We start from the raw sequence: 20,073 nt of genomic DNA on the forward strand, positions 1-20,073 counted from the left end.
AGGTGGATATTTTTTTTTAATTACCCACAAAAGATACTGAAAGTGGTCCCTGTTCACGTCTATGCATCTTTGGGCAGGTCGGATTATGTTGGCGGATACTGCTTGCAGATCTTCAGCAGTGATGCTGCGGATTTGTGATGTTTTCCTTGAATTCATCCAGGGGATGTGGCTTGTTAGCGGACACTTTCTGTTTTAAATTTCGCTACAGATAAAAAATGCATGTACGTCTTGGGATCAAGGTGGCCATAACCCCCTTGCTCACCGTTTTCTCCTTCATTAACAGTTTACGAACCCGTGCCAGTGAGCAATGTGAGGCATGTTGCCCCATCTTGCTGGAAAAAGCGGGACATTTTTTCTCCTGCAGCATCACTGTTGAAGAACTGCAAGCAGTAACCGCCAACATAACCCAACGTGCCCAAAGATGCATAGAGGTGAACAGGGACCACTTTCAGCATCTTTTGTGACTTGTCGGTAATTAAAAAGCACAATCCACTTGCTCGTTCATCTTGTCATACTACTACTGGAGGCGGGCTACTTTTTTGTGGGCCACTCGGTATAATAAAGAACTGTAAATATATTGTATTTAATGGTTAGTTGAAAATAAGAACCCGACTGTCTCAACTATGGTCAATTTATTTGAAAGAGTTTTTCTGAGGTTTTAATGGCCTATCCTCAGGATAGGTCATCAATATCAGATTGTGGGTGTCCGACACTGAGAACCCGCCAATTAGCTGTTTGAGGAGGCGGCAGAGCTCCTATTTGCGCTGCGCCCTCCTCGCAGCTTACCAACCTCAGTGCCATCCATTGGATAGCAGATCTGCATGGTAGTGCAGCTCAGCCTGATTTACTTGAATAGGACTGAGCTGTGCCCTGGCCACGTGACCAATGAACATGATGTCACTGGCCTAGGAAGAGGTTGTGGCACTCACTGGAGCACTGCGGCCTCTTCCATCAGCTGATCAGTCCGCACTAATCAGATATTTATAACCATTCCTGAGGACAGGTCATCAATATCAAACTCCCAGAAAACCCTTTTAACAGAGCTGAATAAAAAAGAGTGTTTATCTGTTATACCTGTAAGCCCGACTTGAGCATTTTTCTGACATTGTAATCTATTTCTATATCGGTCTTATTCCATCCATACCACAAAACCACATGATTATATTAGGCTTTCATTTACCACTATTTCATTTATGATGTCATCACGAGAAAAAAGGATGTAAAACATGTGAAGGGTGTACTTTGTCATTGGACAACCACAGGTGCCGTCATGGCTTCGATTGTATGGCTGTCCTCAGGATGGTATTACAGCTGAATACTGCAGTGGGGCATGGGAGGCCATCTCCCTGCCATGTTGTTCACCCTTACAGGCCATGTTGTTCACCCTGCCTGCCAGCTCCCTGCCATGTTGTTCACCCTTACAGGCCACAGGTACGAGGCATGGAGCAGAGACACAATTGTTTTAGGCCTCAGACAGGAAAAAACCCGTGGTCTGCATCAGAGACGGCGACCTAGAATGGGACTCTGGTATTTATTTATTTTTTTACAATTTTGTCAATTTGGACCTGCCTACAGTATGAATGTCTCTTTAAGCTTTTTTCCAGGTCCACTTTAGGTTCCCAGTCTGCCCCTATTTGTGACCTTTCTGACTGGCGGATCATGAAAGTAGAAAAATGGATTGTGATGGGACAAACCTTTTATTAAATGCACAAGTGTATAATAAGATAGATGTAGAATATTTTTTGCTTGCCATTAGTAGTAAACCACCAGACTCCTATTTTCCTTTTGGCTGAAGAAGCCATTGTGTGATGCCATGTGCTGCAGCTTCAGGAAGGTACCGTAAGTGCTTTATGTCATTGACCCAGCAGAATTTCCTCTCTTATACAGTAGGCATAAAAAAACATGACTCTTCCAGCTGTCTTGCTGTGATACTAAAGGTGGTCATACACTTTAGATAGTTGTCTACTGAGACGCCTGTGCCTCAACGGCTTATATTCTGTGAGATCAAAACATCAAGCATGTTGAAATCCAACATGCTGATCCTTCTTTACCCAGAGTAGAGTTAGGACATCCCAAACACATAAGGCTACTTTCACACTTGCGTCAGAGTGATCCGGCAATCAGTTCCGTCGCCGGAACTGCCTGCCGGATCAGGCAATCTCTTTGCAAACGGACAGCATTCCGGACATGACGTGAGGAGGTGTGTCGGAGGTGTGCCGCGCCGCTCAGGCGCACAACGACAGGGTAGGGAAGACACCGGCCGACACTGCGCATGTGCCAGGAGCCTCACCAGTGGTTAGGGTAGGGAAAAATTAGGGGCAAGTGCGCAGGCGCAGTGATCGGATGGATGTTCTCAGCTGGACACCGGCCGACACTGTGCATGCGCTGGGAGAGTCACCAGCGGTTAGGGTAGGGAAAAATTACGGGTCAGTGCTTTTTCCTTACCCTAACCGCTGGTGAAGCTACCAGCGCATGCGCAGTGTCGGCTGGTGTCCAGCTAACTCTGCTGTGAAATTTCCCTACCCTGTCGTTGTGCGCCTGCACGGCACACCTCCTTACGTCATGTCCGGTGCAGCCGGAAGTGACGAGGGTAGGGAAATCTCACGGGGTAGGGAAATCTAACGGAACACCGGCACTAATACATTTCAATGCTGCGGTATTTCCTCCGTCCAAAACGCCATTCAGTGACTAAACTGAAGACATCCTGAACTGATTTCTCTCCATTCAGAATGCATGGGGATGAAACTGATCAGTTCTTTTCCGGTATTGAGCCCCTATGACACTCAGTGCCGGAAAAGAAAAACACTAGTGTGAAAGTACCCTAAGACAGTTGGCTGGTTTTGCTGAACTCAGTGTGTTTGTCCGATATTCATCTAATGTGTATGGCCACCTTTAGCTACACACTGTAACTGTATAGTGCCACTGAACTTAACAACATATCAAGGTTTTTGATTGGTGGGGGTCTGATTGCTGAGGCCCGCACTGATTGATATACTGAAGAAATAGAAGTGCTCACAAAGCACGCTGTCTGTTCTCACTGTAGGAGACTGAATCGAGTTGGGTCCATAGACTTTCTAGTGAGCCTGTCTTTTGCAATAAAGAGAAAAGATGCTTTGTGAGCACGTCACTCTTCTCGTTCTAGTGATCAGCAAGGATCCCAACACTCAGACCCCCCAATGATCAAAACCTTTGAAATAGCCCCATGAGATATGAAAATTTTTTAGTAGTTAAAAGTTTTTTTTTGAGATCTTAATACTGATGACCTATCTGGATAGATCATCAGTATCTGATTGGTGGGCGCAGGACCCCCACAGATCAGCCGTTTGAGACGGCCCGACACTCCTGGGAGTGCCGCGGCCTTCACCGTGCTCACCATGCACAGTGTTGTATATTATATAGCGAGTGTGCTTGGTATCGCGCTCAGCCCCATTCACTTCTATGGGACTCAGCTGCTCCCAGGCCAAGTGACTGATGAACCTGTTGCCACTGGCCTAGGGAAAGCTGTGAAAAGCTGCAGTGCTACTGAGAGTGTCGCTGCCTTCTCAAACAGCTGATCGGCGGAAGTCCCATGTGTCGGAACCCCACTGATCAGACACTGATGTCCTACATAAAGACTAGTTTCCTCTTTGCTTGGATAGCTGATGTTAAATGGTCACTGAGTTTTCATAAAACTTTTGATTTATCGTAGATACATATGAAAGGTTTTGATCGGTGGGAGTCTGAGTGCTCAGACCCCACCAGTCATTAAAATGAGGAGAGAGAAGCACTTGGATATTGTGATCTCTCTCCTCACTGCTGCAGATGGAATCAAGACAGGCCCATAGGCTTTCTATTGCGTCCATCACTCTTCCTCTCCTGCAGCGAGGCAAGATATGCAATTGGTGGGGGTTTCGGGGCTCAGACCCCCACCAATTGAAACCTTTGCTATGTCTCTGATATATTAAAAGTTTTACAAAAACTCAGTGACCTTTTAACTACATGTGAGTTAATATTAAGTAACCCTTAGGCTGAGTTCACACGATTTTCACGCATGGTTGCTAAGATGACAGTCTATTCACTGTATTATTTTTCCCTTATAACATGGCGTGAGGAGGTGTGTCGGAGGTGCGCCGCGCCGCTCAGGCGCACAACGACGGGGTAGGGGGGCTGGACCATGTGATCTGACGTCACCACAGGTCCTTTAGCCGGCAGCTCATGATTAAAGAAGTAAGAAGAGACCGGCAGCTACGTGATCAAGAGGAGAAGGTGAGTTAATTTTTATTTATTTTTTTAACCCTCAATTGACCACCTACTAAGCATTCTGTATTAAAGAATGCTATTATTTTCCCTTATAACCATGTTATAAGGGAAAATAATAACATCTACACAACACCGAACCCAAACCTGATCTTCAGTGAAGAAGTACCACAGTCAGTTTTTTTTATCATGCGCGTGCAAAACGCATTGCACCCGCGCGATAAAAACTAAACAACGGAACGCAATCGCAGTCAAAACTGACTGCAATTGGGTACCTACTCGCGCGGGTTTGCCGCAGTACACCCGGGACGCATCCTGAACAAATCCGTCACGCCCGTGTGGACTCAGCCTTAAGCCTCATTCACACTTTTCCATCAGTGATTGTGAACCAAAACCAGGATTGGAGACACTGCAGATATAAAGTAGAAAGGAGAGATTTTCACCTGTTTTGTGTTTAGAGCCGCAGCTGGTTTGGGCGCGAAATCACTGACCAAACACTGACTGTGTGAATAAAGCATAACCAGCATCTCCCATTCGCCAACAGCAGCGCATAAATTTTATCATTGGCATTCCTCACTCAGACAGACATGGTATGGCATTCAGCACTTACAAGAGATCATTTGCGCTCTTTATTGCTAAAAGTACCCCACCCATGTGAACAAACCAGCAGCTGTCCAGATTGCCCTAATTCTAATGTGTCTCTTATCCTAGCTGCTCGTGACTGTAGACCCTACTTAAGTTTCTTTTGCCATGTGGTGGAATGAGCTGTAATGAGACATATACCATTTTGAAGAGGACCTGTCAAGACTGTTTTAGTAAATACTCATATTCCCCAAAAAATAACAAATTGGATACTCTATTCTCAAAACTCTGTATGGTGCTGTTTTTCTGTTACCATTCCTCTTGTCAAAGTGGTGTGTCCTTACACAGTTTGACACTGCTGGCTCTGACTAAAGACTGGCACACCCTCAACTGACAAAATCCAATTGTCAATTTATTTATACATTTCTAGGAATATCAGAGGAGCAACACAATCTAGATGGCTAAAAAAGATGATTCAGAATAGTTTTTTAATAGGGAATACACGTGTTTACTAAAACAGTCCTGCTGACAGCATCTCTTTAAGCTGCGTTGTTTCCGCACAGTGCCTGTGTTTTAGCAACCATCTTTCTGTAACCACATGGCAAAGAGGGCAAAGTTGGGTTCTGGAATTAGAGTGTTTCTCCAGTCAGCTAAAAAGGTCGAGCAAAGTGTTACTTCAACGTCTTAGAAAACTCTTACCCATCAGACTATATTATCTGTTTTGCCTCTGATCCCTGTTGTACCTGGCCCTTGGACAAACCATAATCAGTAATATAGCTGTCTGAATAATAAATGCAGCACCGCCATGTAGTGCACAACAGTACACCTGCGCAGGAAGGCCATACATAATTTTCATAACCCACTGACAAATATTACATACAATACACATTTATTGTTCATTAAAACAATCCAGATATAAACTGTGTGGCAACATTTACATTTCAGTGAACTAGGTTGTGATAGTCATTACAGAAAATGAAGCCTGATATTGTAACTTCTCTGCTCATTACCATTGGGCGATGATGGTTGACTTTTAGTCACACTTCGTGGCAACAACACCGCTTCTCCATTGTCAGTATCGGACTCTATGTTACTACTGTTTGGGGATACCATCTCTGGTACATTGAATCTTATGTCTTCATTCATAATAGATGATGGTGGCTTTGGAGTAGAAGCTCTTGGATGGTCCACTGCATCTCCATTCTCAAAATCTGATTCTATGCTACTGCTAGTTGATAATACCGCTCCTGTTAGGCTTAACCTTCTCTGTTCATATATACTCGAAGATGGTGGCAGCCTTGTGGTACAAGTCTTCGAATGGTCCACAGCTTCTCCATTCTCAAAATCAGATTCTGTGTTACTGTTGGTTAGGGATTCCACACGTGTGATGTTAAACCATCTCTGTCTATTTTCAGAGGAAAATGATGACAACCTTAGAGTAGAAGCCTTTGGATGGTGCACATCTTCTGCATCCCCAGATTCCATGCATACATTGTACAATGACAATTCCTTAGACTCACTGGAAGAACTGTAATGTTTGAATGACAACTCATGCAAAATGGAATCAATGAGATGTGTTGCTTGAATGTCTTCATGTTGAGTCATATTTTGTACGTGCAGTAACTTACCTTTAAACCTAGGCTTAAGATTCTCAAGTACTTTCCTAACTATATCTTTTGAGTAGGATTCTAGTCCTGAACAGATATTGTTGACTCGTGCCAGGTAAGTGCTAACATTTTCATTTTTCTCATTAACTGGAAGGTGAGGCCTGCATTTAAAAGCTACTGTAGAAGCAAAAGCTGTGGTCTTATCACTTACAGCTTCAACTAACTGGGGACTAAATAAACATTCTTCTATAAAAGACTCGTCTATTGAAGTTGTTCTGTCACTTGGATTATTAAAATGAGAATTATTTTTAATTTCTTCTGAACAAAGCATATCTTCTGGTTCTAAGAATGTGAAACATTGTTCTTCATATGACAGGTTCGGATAGTACTGAATGTCTTGGATATGTTTGGAAAGCTTTGCCATTATGATTTCAACTATGTCCTTGGCCACAAATTCCATATCAGATCCAGTAAATCCTAAACAGGTCTCACAAGGATACTCAGATGAAGATTTGTTTGTCTGATTGTTACGGAAGGATAGCCGAGATCTGCCCACCTTCAGTTCCAGTACTATTTTTATCTGAACCTCATGCAGAACACATTCTACTTGTTGTATCAAAGGTGATAATTCGAGTTCCCAGTGTGAAGCACTATTGAAAGTCAAACTCTTTTCACATTTTGATGTAAGAGTGTAGTTATCTGCGTTATATGATGCATTTGTTAAACTGGTATCACAGGAAACATCCTTTACATCAAATTTCTGTAAAATAACATTCACAATCTCAGCTGCTAGAGCATTTTTATCAATATTATATTTTGTACCTCCATGTATAAACCTCCGTTCTTGTTCTAACTCTCTTTGTATGAGTCCCAGTATTGAACTGGCCAAGTTCTTTGCACAGATATCAAGAGTTATATTAGACAGATTAATGGTTGTCAGATGGAGAATGGTATCCCTGATGATTACTTCCACCATTTTTGCAATCTCCATTGCATTACATTTGGCAGCTATTTCTTGGGTCTCTTCTTTACCAGAAGGTGGTGACTTGTTTTGTCCTTCCTTATTATGGTATGTATACTTTAAAGACAGAAGAAGGATACTGACTATGTGATCAGCAATTTCAGTGTTAGATAATGGGAAGAAATTGTCAGTAGGAAAAACTTCCTTGATCTGTTCATGTAGGTGTTCTTCAGCTTGGTGAACTATCGTGTCAGCTAACTCTTGAGCATAGCATTCAAGTCTTGTGTCTTCTAGTGTGTCTTGTTTTGTCCCACGCTGTGTTTGTTTCTGGATTGATTGGCAGAAGAGTGTAATAATTTTTGAAATGACAACGTTCTTTAATTTTGTAAAAACAGGACTTATGGGTTGGACACCACAAGTATGGTCCAGTCTGTCTCTGTTCATGCTGTTAGCTTGGTCACACAGCTCACTCCTGTTAGATGCATGTATAATATCAGACAGTATCTTTAGGATATCACCAGAAGTATCACTCACTTCAGAATCACTAAAAAGAGAACTTACTACATGCTGATTGCATGTCAGCACAATTTCTGAAAGTAGTTGCTGATGGATCTTACTCATCAGACTAGAATGGGTTAATTTAAGAGGTACACCTAAATCAATCAAGAGCTGTTTAAAGAGCGTCAACATTACCTTCTTCACTTCATGTGTCATTTTTTGCGTAATTGATTCTTTTCCTTTAAAATGCGCACACACTCTCTGTACAAGGTGTCTTTTTATGTTGTTCTCTATATTCTGCATTATTCGTGTGTCCCGGGGAAATGTGATACTTTCGTTTTGTGAAAAACCAGAGTGCAAGCTTATCTGCTCTATCTCAAAGACAAGCAGGCTGGTAGATTCAGAGGTAACGTCTTCATCATCCAGTAAAGAATGTCTAATGTTTTTTGATATTTTTTTGAATTGATGCCGTATAACATCAAACATTTCATGACAAAGGCGTTTTGAATGCTTATACAGATTGGATTTTGGCCACAAGTTTTTAAGTGTTCTTCTTGGATCTTCTACAGAATGGTAAAGTAGATTCTGTTGGCGAAAAATCCCTGGGAAATGGATTTCTTCTGATATATTTTTGCTTGATGGGTGAGTAACTTTCACTGCAAAACTAACAAATCCTCTGAATTTTCCCAAAACATCTGTGAAAATTGAGTTACTGACCGTTTTGATAACATTTTCACAGATTCTGGTAACAGCTAATGCTTGGTACGTATCTTTCTTCATTTGTTGCTTTGCACTACACAATATGTTTATAAGATCTTCAACAATACACTTGGATAGCACTTTGATTTCCATTTGCAAGAAATTGACACTATCCTGGCACCATTTGGAAAGATCAGTTTCAAAACCAAGCAAGGTTGACTGGTCAGATGTACCCTTGGGAGATTTCACATCTATTGTTTCCAATATGTGTTTGAGTGCTTCCCCTATAGAAGCAGAAGCAATGTCTAAAAGCCTGGACTTTTGTGAATATATAGGTAAAGTCCTCTCATATACATTGTGCAGAGCACAAGCTGCATCTAAACATTCATGTGAAGTTGATGATTTTGGCTCCAGTCTTTCTGAGCTAACATTGAATTGTTCATTGCATATATGCTCAAGCAAAGAACTTATTAATAGACACATTATACTTGAGTCATCTCTTGAAAATAATTCATACAATGTGTTGAGTTGGTCATGAGTTTGTTGCTGAGAAATTGACTCTTCAATTTTACCTAAAAGGCTAGTTACAATACCCTTGGTGTGAACCTCTAATTCTGTGTGCATTCCTGGAATGGACTGAATTAGATCGTTGTCAACTATTTCTCCTACAGTTAGATACATCTTAAACTTCAGCAGCAGAAAGCCTTCAAGTTTTGCTGAGACCGTTTGAGCTATTTCCTCCCAAATGTTGTGTTCTTGAGAGTAGCAAAACTCTGAATTTCGCATGGCTTTTACTTGAGAAAAAATGGATAGCAAAGATTCCTTCCATTTCTCATATGAGGAAGTTGTATGCAACATTTTTAGGATGTACTCTACCAGATGATGGGAGAAAGACCTGATATCAGATGGTAAAAGCATTGCATTGCTATCTCTTTGGTATTTGATTGTAGTGTAAACATCATATTTGTTGTTAAGGCATTCTAAAAAGCCATACAGATGCTCAGGGAGGGGGTATTTTAAGTCTGTTAGTATATTAATTAAGGTCTCACAGACAAGATTATCTATGACTTTAAGGGGATGATTAAATTCATTTTGACTCAGGTGGTCACAGTCATACATATTCAGAAGAAAGCAACTGTAGTCCAATTTGTCCTGGTGGTCCAGTGGCTGTGAAACATTCTCAAAATATCCTCTGCATTGCGTATTACGATCCAATTTTATCCAATCTGCTTTTACACTGTCAAGTTTATCCTCATCTTGTAAGCAACTGACCATCCCTGGTACATTAACTTCTTCAATCACAGCCCTTAACAATTGGTTCTCTGGGTCTGGAACTCCAAATAATTTGCTGCTCACATTTGAATCATGTGATTTAGGCAGCAGCAGAACTCTGGAGTAATTTCTCAGTAGCTCCTTTTTATCTGGTGTGTAGTTTTTTTCAAGATACATGTACAGCAGGAATTTTTCCTCAGCTGAAATTGCAACTTTCTTCCCAATTTCATGTCTTCTGTCATAATCAATGTCTGCACCTATTAAGTTTAGCATTGTTTTAATGAGTTCTTGAATGCTCACATGCACTTTATGTTCAGGTTGGTCAATACTTGTTGCCAAAATCCCTAGTTGTTTTTTGAGAAAGAGCTGATATTGTTCCTGTGGTCTGACTATGTCACTCAATGATCTTGATTCTAATGCATTATCATCAGATTTTGAAGACGTATATTTCAAGGAAGAATCTACTACAGAGTCTGATTGTTGTGGCATCAGGGACCTAGATTTGGCAAATTTTTCCAAATGGGCAAGCACAATCTTGACAACTTCTTTACTACTTTCCAGTATGGAGTCTGTGGCTATTGGAAGTGTCGCTTTGTACATTTCTTCCTGGTTATTTGCACAATTAAAAAATTTGTACAGTTTCTTGAATGAAGTTCTTTCCCCAAATATGTCTTCATACTGGATGCTAAATTTTTGAACAGCAATTTCATGCCATTTTCTCAAAGCATTGTCGACAATCTCACTGGCAGTTGACATCACTTCAAGCCTTGAGATTAAATATCTGCATGGTGATTGCCCTCGGATATCATGCCATGTTTCTTTTGCCACGGTTTGTATGGGTGTAAATACAGTGTGGTGCCCAGGTGCTGCAGACGTTATCTTATCAAAAACTATTTCTACAAGGTCTCCAGAAACAGATGATAAGTGGTCACTTTGAGCTCCAAATATATTGTGAAACATCATAGAGTAGGTGTTTTTAAAAAGTTGCAGGTCACATACTGGGAACTCCAATGTTATCAGTGTCTCTTTAGAAGTAGACATGGTAGTGGAAACAGAATGGCTTATCGATGTATCTAACTCTGAAACTGTTTCGTCTGTATGAACATTTGTGCTAAAATCAGTAGATGGAACGGGACAGGTTACATCTGCTTGGTCACCAAATATTTCTATTGTTGGTCGCATGTCATGAATAGGAAGATCACGTTTTAATAATAAATCTTTGGGAGTGGACACAGGTGAGGAAGTAGTTTTGGTTTCTGATGTACCCAATATAGAAACTGTTTTTCCTTTGTGGACACTTGTACTAGAATCAGTATATGAACTCAAGCTGCTTACATCTTCTGAACTGTTAAACATTCTTAAAACCGGCCTTTTCTTTTCCTAAAAAAAAAAGAAAAAAAGAAAGCATTAACATTGCATATAGTGCAATAGAAAGTTGGTATGAATGGTTATTTATCTTGGCTCAATACACCTTTGTGACCATTTTTTTCTATTATCCCAATGTGTCTAATAAAAAATAAGGTACTTTGCAAATAGTCTTGATTATAAATATCCTACCCATTTGTGTCTGCGGTTCCTGTGCAATAAACCCTGAGGACTGAAATTCTGCAGTCACATTCCATTCCATCCTTACTGACATCCATTTGGAAAGCTGACAATGAGTAGGGGACAGATGGAAGGCAGTATGTCAGGTTTTATTTACCTTTATTGGTTGAAGTTTCTGTGACCTCTCCTTCCTCATCTGTGAAAGAAGTTGCAGGTCATTCTTTCGCCAGTTCTGGAAAACGTTAAGTAAATAATCCATAAGAATTAGGAAAAGATGAATTGCTTTTTATCTATGCTGTTAATACATTCACAAGGATTAATCACACCATTATACCCAAAAGGCAGATATGCTGCCGTTTTTTAAATATGTCATAATGTGACTGCATGTAATGGGATAGTGTATACATTTTACCTACAGATCATAAGACCCATATCCCAAAGGGGTTGTATGATTACAAACACTTAGCCCCTGTCTACAGGATAGGGGATGATAGTCTGACTGGCAGGGGTCTGACCGCTGGGGCCCTATGCTCCTGTGCTTGAATGGAGTAGTGGTCGCACGTGCAAGCTGCCTTTCTATTTAACTCTGCAGGATTTCTGGAATAGTATTCAAAATAGTCAGCTCCCTCCGGCAGTCTTATAAAGTTGAATAAAGTGGCATCGTGCGTATGTGACCACCCATCCATAAAATGAGGGGCCTTTCTTGCTGGCTTACATTTAGACCATTTTCTACACCTAAAACAGGCGTAGAAAATTATGAATGACACGGGTCTGCTGGCCCGCCCATTTCACCGCCCATGCCACACCCACTTTTTAGACCTGCCATAAACGGGGAAAAGTAATAATATAAGTGTATTTCAGGATAATAAACGACCCTCTAAGTGTTTGTAATTGGAAAACCACTTTAAAAAGGGTTTTGCCAAGTTTTTAAGTTATGCCCTATCCACAGGAGTGGGGATATTTAGTTGATGACTAGTTGCTGTACTCAGGTATCTCCGCCATTCCCGAAGAGAATGAATGGAGAGGCAGTGCTGCTCCATCAGAACAGGGGAACGGGACCCCCATTATGGTGATCGCGGGATCGCAGTGGTCAAATTCCCAGTGATCAGCTAGTTATCCCCTATCCTGTAGAGAAGGGATAATTGTTTGTAATGGTACAACCCCTTTAAATCCTAACTCCACTTGTGAAGTTGTTCCTACTACATTATACCACTCAAAATCTAAACACGTAGATGTTGAGTTAACCTCAATATACCCATTTTTGAGTCATGGTAAAAGGAGTTCAGAAATTTGAGACATGGAGAGTTGTTTGGTGCAGTCTGCAGTTAGTTTACCTTCCCCTATATCTGCTTTTGACATGGAAGGAACACACTATGGGCACCAGTCTTTTTTCATTTTTCAAAAACTGAAGCTCTGCACAATAAAGTGAAAGCTAATTTTTATTCATGGACCTTCGTAGCTACTGTAATTTGTTGATTAGGAAAAGAAAATCCCCAGTAACTGCAGTGTTTTCTTTGTGCACAGAAAGGCAAACAAATTCTTGTATCTCAGCTTCCTGGACACTTATAAAAATGACACTGGAGAAGGAGAACATTGAGGTTCACTACAGATACACCTGTGTATTCAGGTTGGCTTATCATTTTCTGACTGTTGGGATTATGCTAAATAAAAAATCCAATACTCACCTGTTAAAGTCCCTGCCTGTCCAGAGTTGCCTTTCTGGTGGTTCCTTGCCACTCCCATTCCATGCTAACTGGGTTCTTGATAGTCTTTTCTTCCTGGTTCCTCTCCACGCGCAAGAAATTTCTGCTGAGGCTGAAGTGGGGCGATGGTAAGACACTGGCAAAGTGGGCATTTCCAGTTTGTTGAATGGAACCAAGAAGTAGCAACCAGCCGGCACCCAGTAAGCATTGGAACAGGAGTTGTGAAGGAACAGTAAGTATCCAAATTATAATTTTTTTTGTATACCAAACTAAAATTATCGACTGGGCTCGACAGGCCAACAACATCAGATCGGTGGGGGTACAACTCTTGGCAACCCCACAAATCTGCATATTTGAAGTCGCACAACATGTCTGACATGTCCATTTTAGTGAATAATTATATTGCACATACAGTAATAATAACACATTTTCTTAGAACTTTGTGTTGTGCCATTCATATATGCAGTGCCATTCGTGCAGTGTCAAACTGTAGGGATTTACTGGAAGAGCCCAGAGGTCATTTTATTCATATATTTCCAGGGCGAATAACAGAGAGAAGACATACTGTATGTATGAAAAGAAGCTAAAAAGGAGAGAAATATACGGGACAAATGTTCAGTAACAAGTTCAGATTTTGGTCATTTTTACAGTCTATCTTAACTTACATTTCACCATTAATTTCCTGTTTAGTTTAATATATGTTAGGCTCACCTTCTCCATTTTTTTCAGTAGCTGAGTTTTATATTGCTCCCTTTTGTGTATTAGTTCCATAAGTTTAGCACTGTTCAATAAATACAAGTATTTTAAATATAGAATCACATCAATGGTGAGAATTCATAAATTGCTCAGTAGTTGATACCCTATAATAGTGAACACCTAGGTGATGACACCTAGCTAGCTTTCATGCCTGCTAAAGACTAACTATACACAAGTTTGCTATTTTTCTCTGTTTCTGTCTTTTCTGGTTAAGGGCTCATGCACACGGCCGTGGTTATTGTCCGCATGCGATCCGCATTTTTTGCAGATGGGGCCGCAAAAGATGCAGACAGCTGTCTGCATCCGTATGTCCATCCTGCAGCCCCACAAAAGAGAGAGAAAATATCCTACCCTTGTCCATTTGCGGACAAAGATAGCACAGTTTGGCATGACATTCCATTCCACAAAATTCGGAACGTACTTAGCCGCAGACCGCAAAAATGGCAACAGCCATGAGCATGAGCCCTAACACCAGCCCAATACATTACTTGAGCCCAATACATTTGTTTGAGTTAGCAGCCTCAATATAAACTGTGACAATTGTATGTTAATGACATCTAATATTGCATATGTTTCTGTATTTGTGGGGTGTGCATGTTTGTATGTACTTGTGTGTATTTTATTTATGTGTGTATGTGTTGGCTCCAAAGTGCTCTGCTGCCAACTCCAAAATTTACTAGGGGTACCATGATCACTTGTTATGTCCATAATCAACTGTAACGGTCGCGTACACACACACACAGGGGGGAGGGAAGTGACCACTGCACTCCACCCTTACCCCTGGCCCTGCCTACTTGCCTCGCGAGTCCTAATGACAGGGGACAACTGGACAGCAATCCCTAACTTGGAGTAAGTGCAGGGATGACAGACAGACAAACAACAGGACGTGAACGGACCGAGTCAATACCAGGAAAGCTGCAAAGTACAAATGGAGCAAGCAGAGAATTGTCAGGAGAAGCCGGGGTCATAAATACCAGGAGAGCAGAGAAGTACAAGAGGAGTCCTAAGAGAGTAGTCAGGTGGGAGCCGAGGTCACAATACCAGGACGGATGCGCAGTACAGGAGGATCAGGCAAAAGGATGGTCAAGGAACAATATCAGGTAAGTATTCAGCAGTCCAACAAATACCAGGAACCTAGAAATTAACAGGCAACCTGTAGCCAGCAGGCTGCCTGTATTTATAGTGGGTAGTGAGGGTCATGTGACGTGGCCAGCGTCACATGACCGACAGACCAACCAGTCGAGCACCGAGTGATCAGCTCGGCGCTCAAGGCAGACTTAGGAGCAAGGAGCCACCCAGCTAGTAAAGCCGCCCTGGGAATGAGGTCAAACACAGAACCTCATTCCAAAAGCTAAGCAACAGTTCTGCGGGCAATGGGGGACCGAGTGCACCTTCGGAACCCCGTGACATCAACAGTATATTTGCTATGTAGGAAATAAAAGGCAGATCAAAAGTTCCAAGAGGAATATGAACTAAACCAGTCGTATATTTTTTCCCCTCCCCCACGACAGCACCACTGAGAGATGGCTCCGCCTCCAAGGACAGGAAACCTGTAGCATAAAAAAGGTGGAGCCACTCTCCCACCTCAGTGAGGTTTCCTGTCCCTGGAGCAGGAGACTTGTAGTTTTTATTTCTAGGAGGCCCATGGCTTGGAAGTCCTAGGAAAGCCTAGAGAGTCATGGGTCTTACCAGCCTGAGACCGGGTGCCGGGTCTGTTTAGGGACGATGGAGGTCGGTCCGGGGCCGATTCTTCATTCCAGAGGCTGAGGACACCGGTCCCTCAAAGGAGTGAGACCGCGTGGGGCCGCACGAGCGGCTCGCATGGAACACGCCAGAGGGCGATAGTTCCGGGTGCGCACGTGTGTGCTGCAGACTGCCGACGCAGGAGCAGTGGAACGCACCGGAGCAGGAACCGGAAGTCGCGGAATGACGTCACAGAGGTGAGACGTGCGTTCCAGATACAAGTTCCGGTCAGATGACCGGAAATAAAAGGGGAGACCAGGCGGTGCAGCGTTCTCAGTGTTGGCAGGCACCATTGAACCTGCAGAGATTTCTCCTAACGCTGGGCTGCTAGTCATTTTTCCTTTCAGAAAGCACTCTGCATCCGGACCAGGTTGGTGACTTCTGGCACAAGAAAGCTCCCAGGGAACATGTGGAACTCTCCAAGGAGAGGTGCTGTTCCCTGCTTCATATTTTTCCTAAAAACCTCTATGCCTCTAGGTATATTATGGAGGAGGACAAGAGGTCAGAAGAAGTGGACGCTGAAAAGCAGATGCCGGTATAGAATCTTCTGAAGGGGTAAGAGGCAACGGTTGATGTAAATACTGATGGTGTTCTTTGTATCTGCTGTCATTTCTTAGGTACCACCTAAAAAGGTCGCATCAAAGAGAAAGAATAAGGAATGTGCACTATGTAGATGCCCCTTGTCCTCATCTTATTCTAAAAAACTATGCCAGGAATGTATTGACAGAACACTGGCAGAAGAGTCCCCGAATTTTATGAAGGGTATTAGAGCACTCATTAGATCGGAGGTTAAAGAGTCCCTTAAAACCTCAAAAAAACCTAAAAAAGCAGCGGAAAGAATAGATTCAGAGGTGGAGTCAGTAGATGATAGTGAGGAGGATAAGGATGAAGAGTCTGAGGATTCATCCTTATCAGAAGACGAGAAAGAGAAAAAATTTCTGTTTCCAGTAACGGATACAGAAAAACTCCTGAAGACCATTAGAGCTACTTTGGAATTGGAAGACGTCAGAGAGGACATATCCATGGCCGATACAGTTTTTGAGGGACTACGGGAAAAGAAAAAGAGATGTTTTCCCTTACATAAAAGCATTTCAGCCCTAATAGATCAGGAATGGAAAAAACCTGACAGAAAGGCGTTTATAAGTAAAAATTTCAAAAGAAAATACCCTTTTGAGGAAGAGGCCACTACGTCCTGGGACAAAGCGCCCAAATTAGATGTGGCAATATCCAAGGTGTCCAGAAGATCTTCCCTACCATTTGAAGATATGGGGTTTTTGAAGGATCCATTAGATAAAAAAATAGACTCTTGCCTTAAAAATACATGGGAGGCATCTACGGCTTCCTTCAGGCCCAACATAGCCGCAACGGTCACAGCTAGGTCATTAGCCATCTGGCTTGAAAGACTAGAAGGACAGCTAAGGGACAAGTGTCCTAGGGAACAAATTCTAGCTTCTTTACCCACCTTACAGAAGGCGGCGGATTTTTTATCCGACGCCTCGGTTGAGGCGGTTCGTTTATCGGCCAGGTCTGCTTCCATCTCTAATTCAGGCCGTAGAGCTTTATGGCTGAAGAACTGGAGGGGAGGAGACATGGCTTCTAAGCAGCGCTTATGTGGTATTCCCTGTCAGGGTCAATTCCTGTTTGGCCCAGAGCTGGATGCTCTCCTAGAGAAAGCAGCGGATAGGAAAAAGAGGATGCCACAGGAATCCTCTTTTTCACAGTTTAGACCCTACAGGCGTCCCTTTCGGAATGCATCAAGATTTCAGGGAAGAGGACAGTCAGGAGACAGGGATCAGTTCACCAGACCCAGGGGGTCAGGAGGTAGGGGCTTTATGTTCGGGAACTCCTCCTCCCAGAAGGATAAGATGTCCAAAAAATGACGCCAGACTACAGGTAGGGGGGAGATTAAGATTCTTCCTTCCTGCCTGGAAAGATGTAGCAGGCAGTTGGGTCACAAACATTATGATGGAAGGTTTAAGACTGCAATTCAAGAGACATTACCCACAAAGATTTGTGGTCACCAGAGAATCCAAAAGATTGACAGAAGAGGTAGATCAATTAATAGTCAAGAAGGTGTTGATACCAGTACCAGAAATGGAGTGGGGGAGAGGTTTTTACTCGACTCTGTTTTTGGTGAGAAAACCGGACTATAATAAATTTAAGACAATTAAACAAATCCCTAGTCATAAAAAAATTCAAAATGGAGACCATAAAATCGGCAATTCATTTAGTCTTCCAAGGGTGTTTCATGGCAGTGTTAGACCTAAAAGATGCATATCTGCATATTCCGGTGCATCCTTTCTTCCAGAAATTCCTGAGGGTGGCGGTAGTCAGGAAGGGCAGGACCAGACATCTACAGTTCCAGGCTATGCCTTTCGGACTATCAAGCGCACCAAGAACCTTCACCAAGGTAATGGCAGAAGTGGCCTCATTTATCCGCAAGGAGGATATTCTTTTCCTGCCGTATCTAGACGATTTTTTAATAATAGCAGAATCACAAGAGAAGTGTCAGAAATCTGTCCAGAGAGTGATTCGGATTCTAGAGCATCTGGGGTGGATGATCAATATGAAAAAATCGAGATTAGAACCCAGCACAGTACAGACCTTTTTGGGATTGCGGCTAGATTCCCTGCGACAGAGGACCTTTCTTCCAGTAGAGAAAATAGAGAAAATTCGGAACGAGGCCCGGAAAGCTCAGAAAAATCCGGGAATGTCGGTCCGGAAGGCCATGTCTCTACTAGGCTTGATGACAGCTTGTATACCAGCGGTCCAGTGGGCACAGTTCCATTCAAGACAGTTGCAGGAGAATATTTTGCAGGTAACTGGACGGAAGGAGATTACCTTGGACTCCCAGATGAATCTGTGCAGGAGGACTCTTATCTCCCTCAACTGGTGGTTGGAGGTAAAGAATTTAGATCAGGGTATCCCATGGAATTACCCAGATCCGGTAGTCATTACGACAGATGCCTTTCCCCCTCTTCAGCTCCTTCCCAGAGTGCTCAGGAAAATCAGAGAGGAGAGGTCGGACATGATAGTGGTCGCCCCCTTTTGGCCAAAGAGGGCATGGTTCTCCCTCCTCAGGTCCATGTCAGTAGTGGAACCTTGGGTTCTCCCCGAGATCCCGAATCTCCTAAGGCAGGGCCCAGTAATGCATCCGGAGGTAGAGTCCCTCCATCTCACTGCTTGGAGATTGAAAGGGCACACTTAATCAGGGAAGGTTTTTCAGAGGCTCTCGTTTCCACAATTCTGAAAAGCAGGAAAAAAGTGACCAACACGATTTATGCTAGAATTTGGAGAAAATTCTTATCCTTTGCAGGCCTCGACATTAATGTTTGGCCAGAAAGGATTTCCACTAGACAGGTGTTGGAATTTTTACAACAGGGATTAGCCTTAGGTTTAGCGAAAAGCACCCTAAAGGTTCAAGTTTCAGCCCTCTCGGGATTAAGTGGTAGAAGTCTGGCCATGGATCCCTGGATAGTCAGATTTTTCAGGGCAGTAGATAGGATTGTTCCAGTGAGGGGGCCTAGGTTTCCTCCCTGGGATCTGAATTTAGTTCTGAAAGCCTTAACTTGTCATCCATTTGAGCCTATCGAGGATAGCTCCATAAAAAATCTAACTCTGAAACTGGTGATTCTGATAGCCCTCACTTCAGCACGAAGAGTTAGTGAGATCCAGGCCCTGTCCATTAATCCACCGTTTATGACTATACGAGAGGATAGGGTAGTGTTAAGGCCAGACCCAAAATTCGTTCCTAAAGTCCCTTCTAAGACCAACAGGTTACAGGAGATAGTTCTCCCAGTTTTTTTTCCAGATCCAAAGAATGAGGATGAAGAGAAATGGCATCTCCTAGATGTAAGAAGGTGCCTGATCCAGTACCTAGAAAGATCCAGGGACTGGAGAAAGTCCTCATCTTTGTTGATCCTACATGCGGGGGTTAGGAGAGGTAATGCTGCCTCTAAGAGTACCATCGCTAGATGGATTCGAGAGCTGATTTCTCTAGCATACTCTTGTTCTGGGGTTTCTCCTCCACTATCCTTGAAGGCTCACTCTACCAGAGCAGTATCTACCTCCTGGGCAGAAAGGTCCAGTGTGTCAGTTGATCAGATCTGTAGAGCTGCCACCTGGGCTTCTCCATCTACCTTTTATAGGCACTATAGATTACAACTTGATTCTATATCTGACCTCCTTTTCGGCACAAAGGTGTTAGAAGTTGGTACCCACCCTTAGATTCTATGAAATCTCTCTCAGTGGTGCTGTCGTGGGGGAGGGGAAAAATGATGATTACACTTACCGGTAATCGGATTTTCCTGACCCCACGACAGCACCCATCTAATTCCCTCCCTAAGGTGGTGGTTGGTGTTAAGATTTCACGTGGTGATATGCAAAAAAAAAAAAAAAAAAAAAAGGATTTAGATATTGTATTAACCAAAAGGGGAGTCCCTCTCATACTCTGTAAACCCACTGAGGTGGG

Source organism: Bufo bufo, chromosome 4 (assembly GCF_905171765.1).
Source record: "Bufo bufo chromosome 4, aBufBuf1.1, whole genome shotgun sequence".
NCBI lineage: Eukaryota > Metazoa > Chordata > Amphibia > Anura > Bufonidae > Bufo > Bufo bufo.